This window comes from Rhamphochromis sp. 'chilingali' (genome assembly GCF_963969265.1).
Source record: "Rhamphochromis sp. 'chilingali' genome assembly, chromosome: 16".
NCBI classification, from domain to species: domain Eukaryota; kingdom Metazoa; phylum Chordata; class Actinopteri; order Cichliformes; family Cichlidae; genus Rhamphochromis; species Rhamphochromis sp. 'chilingali'.
The window spans coordinates 28,839,126-28,846,110 of record NC_137943.1 but is presented as its reverse complement, the minus strand read 5'-3'; positions in this window follow the sequence as shown (position 1 = coordinate 28,846,110).

The window sequence follows — 6,985 nt, the reverse complement described above, 5'->3', positions numbered from 1 at the left end:
TGCCTCACAGGAAGAAGGTTCTGAGTTTGATATACCGTCTGGCCTCTCTGTGTGGCCTCTCTTTCCATGTCTGTGTGGGTTCTCTCTAGGAACTCTGACTTTCTCCCACAGTCCAAACACATCCAGATAGTTAAGTGGTCATTCCAAATAGCCTACAGGTGTGAATGTGAGTGCAACTGGTTGCTTGTCTCTCTGGGTGTTAGCCCTGCAGCAGACTGGCAACCTGTGCAAGGTATACCCCACCTCTCGCCCTATGACAGTTTGGATAGGCTCCAGCCTTGGAAGAAAATTGATTAATGGAATTTGATTGCCATTTATTCTTATCTGTCTTATCAGGCAGATCCCAACTTTAACTCCAGGTACACAGACTACTATTACTAGATGTCATTTGATAATATATAGGTAAACGCATAAAAAAAAGTTTATTCCAGCCATGTGCATCTACATATACATAAATATCATGGTGAGTTGCAGTGTGAGTTTACTGTATTAGCCTCTTTCCAGTGAAATAACTTGTTTTCACCGAGTTTTTAAGTGTTGTTTGAGACGTTTCCAGAAGTGTCCATGAGGAAGAGATGTCCTTTCACATTTCAAAATATATTTAGAATCATTTTTCAATGACCTGATGACCTTTCACATGTCACATTATCTAACCAGGAAGTGAAGCTCATGAAATCAGTCTCTTTTGTGGGTGTATCCTGAGCTTACAAAAGCCTATAGGAATTTTTTTCCCCAAAAGTGGGAGAAACCCGATCTCCTGGACACAACCCACGCAAGCATGGAGAGAACATGCACACTCCACACAGAACAGCCCTGCCTGGGTTTAAACTCAAGATCCTCCTTCATGTTGCCAAAGGTTTTTCAGAGATTTTGCTCGGTGGCACTGTAATACACATTTATTTGAGCCCCCTGCCTCTCAAATCATATGTGTACTGAAGAGCTCAGCATCCAGCTAAGCCTATTAGTTGACAGCTGTGTCTTATTTATTGTAGTTGTAACCTGGACGTGTGTCCCTCTATCTATAAAGAGATGATCTATACTGCTCGCCCAAGTGCAATGTCTACAATATCCGAATCTAGGTTTGGGAAGGAGATTGGCGGTAGCAACTCTGTAAGAGCAATGAGACTTCCAACCCACATAACACGCACGACCACAGGTTTATGAAACAAAGTTTGCTTTATATATTTCCTTTTGGATCAGTTCCCTTTGCTCATCCTCAATGTAGGGATACCTTCAAATGCAGTAACCATCTCAAATGCATCACAAAATAATTGAAACAATCAAAATAGATGTAAGACAAGAAACACAATATTTCAACACCCCAAAGAAAAGGAAAAAGAAAAGAAAATAGCATGTGAGTGTCCAGTTCCTTATGGTGTCAGTTTATTCAGTTACCCACTGTCCTGGGTTAAGAACTGAAAACGACCTGAATCTCAGGCGGAGAAAAAGTAGCAAAGAAAATGATAAGGTATCTCTCAGGTGGGCTTCCTTTTGTTTTTTCCCTACCGCCCTCCTGGTACGGCAGGCATCAACGTGTCGGCGTCCTGACACAGAGAAGGCCTCCACAGCAGCAACAGTGTCTTAGACCCACGATACCAGCTCCTCACTTGGCACCCATGGAACTGTACCTCAAAAAAAAACCAGTCTGCACACAAATACGCAGAATGTTAGATGTCCACATTCCTTAAATGTCCTTGTTCCTAATGTCCTTGGTTCTTTTGAAATATTAAAATAAATCTGCATCTTGTGACACATTAAAAGTAAATACACCGTATTACTGTGCATCACCCGCAGTTACAGTAACAGCACAGCTATTGCACGTGAACTGCGCATAACCACTTAGCTGGCCGCGGCTGAACTAGCAGGCCCAAGAAAGTAAAAACATTAGACACTCATAATAAACAAAACTGTCACAACATTGCAATACTATGAAAACACATCTTAAACATCATTAAACACATTTACTACTATTCTGACTGGTTAGTTATTTTTTCCAGTGCATTGAACTGCAATAGCGGTGCTAAGTGAGCTAGGCTAACTCACCAGAATAGTTCAAAAAAGTTCAAAGAAATACTCCGGCTCCTTTCAGGTAGGTACCCGTCTGTGGTTCACCGCTAACGACAGCTCTCTCACAAATGTTAATTAAACCTCTTTCCTCTCTTTCAACTGGAAAAAACCGTGCTCCGCGGCAGCATGGAGTTTTTCCTTGCCGTCCTTTTTCCTCTACACCACACCTTCACGCGCACGGAGCTGCAGATGGTGCCTTCAGGGCAAGCCCGGAAATTAAACTATCAGACAAGGACTACGATGCATTCAAAGAACCCTGTACTTCTGATTGCTGTAAATCTTACCAGGGTTACATTCTCCCCCTCTAGACTGCATGAGTCCCAGCATGCATACCTGCCCCTACCGGTACAGACACATGTGAAATAGCAGCCCCTAAAGCCTGAAAGAATGAACTAATGGCCAAGGTTAAAGGCTCCCCCAGCTCATCGTAGGTGAGTTTCCGAGGCGGACGTCTCTCCCTAGTAGAACGCCGGACACTTGCGTTCTCGGACTCTTGACTCTCAGATACTACATTGTCAGTGTCTGCAACTACAGGGTCTGTGGTGATGAGATCTGTGTTCTCTTCATCAGGTGAGATTTGTGTCACATCAGGTTCAGGAATATCAATGACAATATGGTCCGGAGTCCTACAGTGTGAAGTAGGATGTGTAACTGAACCACTATTCTCAGAGCTAACATAAGGAGTTCCTGGTTGAAGCTCGTGAGTAGGTCTTTCAGGTAAGTGTGCGGAACTTTGGGGCACAAAAGAAGGGGTGTCTGGGTTTAATACCCTGGAAACTGGCTGAGGCTCATTGAAGCCTCCTTCCCTCTGCAGGAAAGGACCCTTCGTGATGATTTCTGGCATCCATGTATTAGGATACAGTTCATCTTCATCACTGTACGACTCGTCCTCCTGACAATCAGTGTCCCCTTGCACGCCTTTTGTTGTTTTGCCCCTCAGTCTCATTTTCCTCGATGCGTCAGTGGAAGAACTTTGCTCTCTGATCTCAGTTACAGGTAGGAACCCGCACGGCAAAAGAAGGTCTCTATGCAACGTACGGTGTGGCCCCTCCCCTGTCTCAGGTTTGACTACATAAACAGGACTGTCGCTAATCCGTCTGACAACAACATGGATTTTCTGTTCCCACCGATCTGCCAGTTTGTGTTTCCCCCTGATATTCACGTTTCTCACTAAGACCCTATCCCCTTCTAAGAGTTCAGCTGCCCTGACCTCCCTGTCAAACCTAGCCTTGTTCTTCTCTCCCATCTTCTTGGCATTTTTAGCAGCTAATGAGTAGCTCTCCTGTAGGCGTTGACGAAGGCCCTTGACATACTCTGAGTGGGTCTTGTGACTTGCCATATCAGGTTGGATTCCCAGGACAAGATCAATCGGCAGTCTGGGCTGCCTACCAAACATTAGTTCGTAAGGCGAATAGCCTGTTGTACTGTTTCTCGTGCAATTGTATGCGTGGACCAGAGGTTTGACAAAATCTCTCCAATGATATTTGTCTCTTTCTTCCAGGGTCCCTAGCATACCAAGGAGGGTCCGGTTAAATCGCTCCACTGGGTTTCCCCGGGGATGGTACGGGGTGGTACGAACTTTGTCTGCTCCAATCAGTGTGCAGAGTTCTCTGATCGTCTTAGACTCAAAGTCCCTGCCCTGGTCGCTGAGCAGACGACTGGGGAACCCGTAGTGAACAATAAAGTTCTCCCATAAAGCCTTCGCAACAGTTCTGGCTTTCTGATCCCTAGTCGGCACCGCCACAGCAAATTTTGTAAAGTGGTCGGTGATGACTAAAATGTTTCTCGTGTCTCTATCATCCGGCTCAAGGGATAGATAATCCATACAAAGAAGTTCAAGTGGATAAGTAGCAGAAATGTTTTCCAAAGGCGCGGCCCTCTGAGGCACAGCCTTCCGCCTGAAACAGCGTTCGCACTTTTTGCACTTCTCGATGTCTCTGGCCATTCTCGGCCAGTAGAACCTGGCACGAGCAAGCTGAAGTGCACGCTCAGAACCGAGATGGCCAACATCATCATGCACTCCTTGCAGTGCCCTCTCTCTGAACTGTTCGGGTAAGACCAACTGATACACCAGTTCGCCTCGCTCAGACCACTTCCTGTACAGGACACCATCCCTGAGTTCAAGTTTTTTCCACTCCCTAAAAAGAAGTTTGACATCGGGATGTTCAAGGTTTGTCTCTCTGAAACTGGGTTTTACAGCTCTCCTCACAAAGGTGATGACACGTGAGAGAGACGGATCATTATTTTGAGCATTACACCAGTCAGAGTTAGCCATGGATGGTAAAGTGCCCTCATCGAAAACATCAGGCACTACAGAAGGGTCGACAACAAGAGACTCCGCAATGACAGGCTGCTCTGAATGAGGGTGACGTTCATCTTTAACCATCACAAGATGACGTTGACATAATGCAGAGAACACCTCATGATCCATGTCATCTCCTGCTTCCATGAACCGTTTTTTCATGTCCTCTATTCTCTCTCTTTCTTTAGTGAAAGCTTCATCCTCAAGAGGCGGACCTTGAGGCCGCCGGGATAACCCATCTGCATCGCGGTTGGCCTGCCCTGCTCTGTACTTGATGGTAAACTGGTAAGTAGAAAGAGCGGCTAACCAGCGATGACCAGCAGCATCTAACTTCGCAGATGTCAAGACGTATGTGAGGGGGTTGTTGTCGGTAAGCACAGTGAAACTTGACCCATAAAGGAAATCACTGAACTTTTCACAAACGGCCCACTTTAAGGCCAAGAATTCGAGTTTGTGCGTAGGGTAGTTTCTCTCGCTCTTGGAAAGACCTCGACTGGCATACGCGACAACTCTGAGCTTCCCCTCCTGCTCTTGATAGAGCGCTGCCCCTAATCCATCGCGACAAGCGTCAGTATGTACAACATATGGTAGTTGTGGATTCGCAAAAGCAAGGATGGGCGCAGACGTCAGTTTCTTGATCAGGGTTCTGAATGCACTCTCACACTCCGAAGTCCACTCCTCACCGAGCGGTGCATTAGGGCTCACAAGAGTTGTGAAGCGTTCCCTCTTGTACACTTTGCCCCTTTTCTTTGGTGGATAGTAGCCTGCTGTCAGGCTATTAAGAGGTTTGGCTATCTGGGAATATCCTTCGACAAACCGCCGATAATACCCAGCGAAGCCTAAGAAACATTTAAGCTCTTTCCTATTTGAAGGACGAGGCCAGTCTCTCAAGGCGGATATCTTATCAGGGTCAGTATGAACTCCTCGTGCATCCACGACATGACCAAGATACTTTACTGACGTCTTAAAGAAGTGACATTTCTCCGGAGAAAGCTTTAGACCGAAATCTTTAAGACGGTTCAGCACCTTCATGAGTCGTGCTTCATGTTCTTCCAATGTGTCTGAAAAGACAATCAAGTCGTCCAGAAACACCAATACCTCATTGAGATGCAAGTCACCGACACACCTTTCCATAAGGCGCTGAAAAGTGCTTGGTGCGTTCGTGACACCCTGAGGCATGCGATTGAATTCAAAGAAGCCGAGGGGACACGTGAAAGCGGTTTTAGGCTTGTCTTCTTCGGCCATCTCAACCTGGTAATAACCAGATTTAAGGTCCATGACGGAGAACCATTTAGCACCGCTAAGGGCAGCAAAGGTCTCCTCAATGTTCGGAAGAGCGTATGCATCTCTGATGGTTCGAGCATTTAGCTTCCTGTAGTCGATGCATAACCTGATAGAACCATTCTTTTTCCGGACCAAGACCACTGGGGATGCAAAAGGGCTCTGTGACTCTTTAATGATTCCTGCATCAAGCAGTTCTTTAAGATGCTCCTTGACTGCCTCCCTGTCACTGGGATGAATAGGCCTTGGCCTCTCCTTAAAAGGAGTCTCGTCATGTAGCCTGATGTGATGTTTCACTGCAGTGGTGTGACCATATGACAGGTCATCCACAGCAAAGACTTCTGGAATAGATCTAAGCTTGGTGATGATACGATCTTTCCATTGTTCAGATATTGGTGAATCATCAAGATTGAACTCGAGGTTGTCACTGTCAGGCTTATTGTGATGAGAGTCACCTTTCACTGGTCCAAGTGATGTGACCTGCTGAGCTGCACATATTTGAGCAATGATGCATTTTGGCTGCAGCGTAACATCATGGTCACTAAGATTGCGCAGGACGACCGGGACCTTGCAGCTAGACTTAAATGGAATGTCCATCAGAGCAGCCTCAAGGAACACGCCACCTGGCAACCTGTGATGTTCATTGGGTTCAAGCACAAATGTGGTCTGACTGTTCCTTTTCAACCTGACATCACCTGTGATGCAGCACTTTTGTTTTGCAGGGATGGTGATGGGGTTTCCACCATGTAACCTGACAGGATGAGCATGGTTGTTGAGGTCATGGATCTGGGCAATATGCTGGAAGATCACTGCAAAATCTCTAGAGAAGAGTCTGCAAACAACCTCTGGACCATCCTGTTCAAGTACTTGTTCATAAAGTCGTAATAACACATTGGTACCAATCAACAGGGGGGTCCTGCTGTTGAACTGACACTCTGGCACCACAAGTGCTAACACGACTAGCTCCTCTTTCCTGCCAGGAACAGACAGCGGGAAAGTGACACGCGCTTCTATGTAACCAAGATAGGGGACCTGCTGTCCACCTGCTCCTTCGATTTCAAGAAGGGCATGAATTGGATGTATAGGTAAGTGAGACAGATGGTTCTTATGGAAACACTCGGACACTGTTGTAACTTGTGAGCCGGTGTCCATTATGGACTCACACTGTACACCCTCAAGAAAGACAGAAGCCGCACAACGAGGACCTACAAGCCCTGCAGGTATAGATCGCTCTGTGCAACGGTAGGTTTCAGTCATTGTGTGGGTTATGACTTTCTTCTGTGTTCCAGCACCATCAACTGATCTGTTGGGACAGGGGTTATCATCAACTGCAGC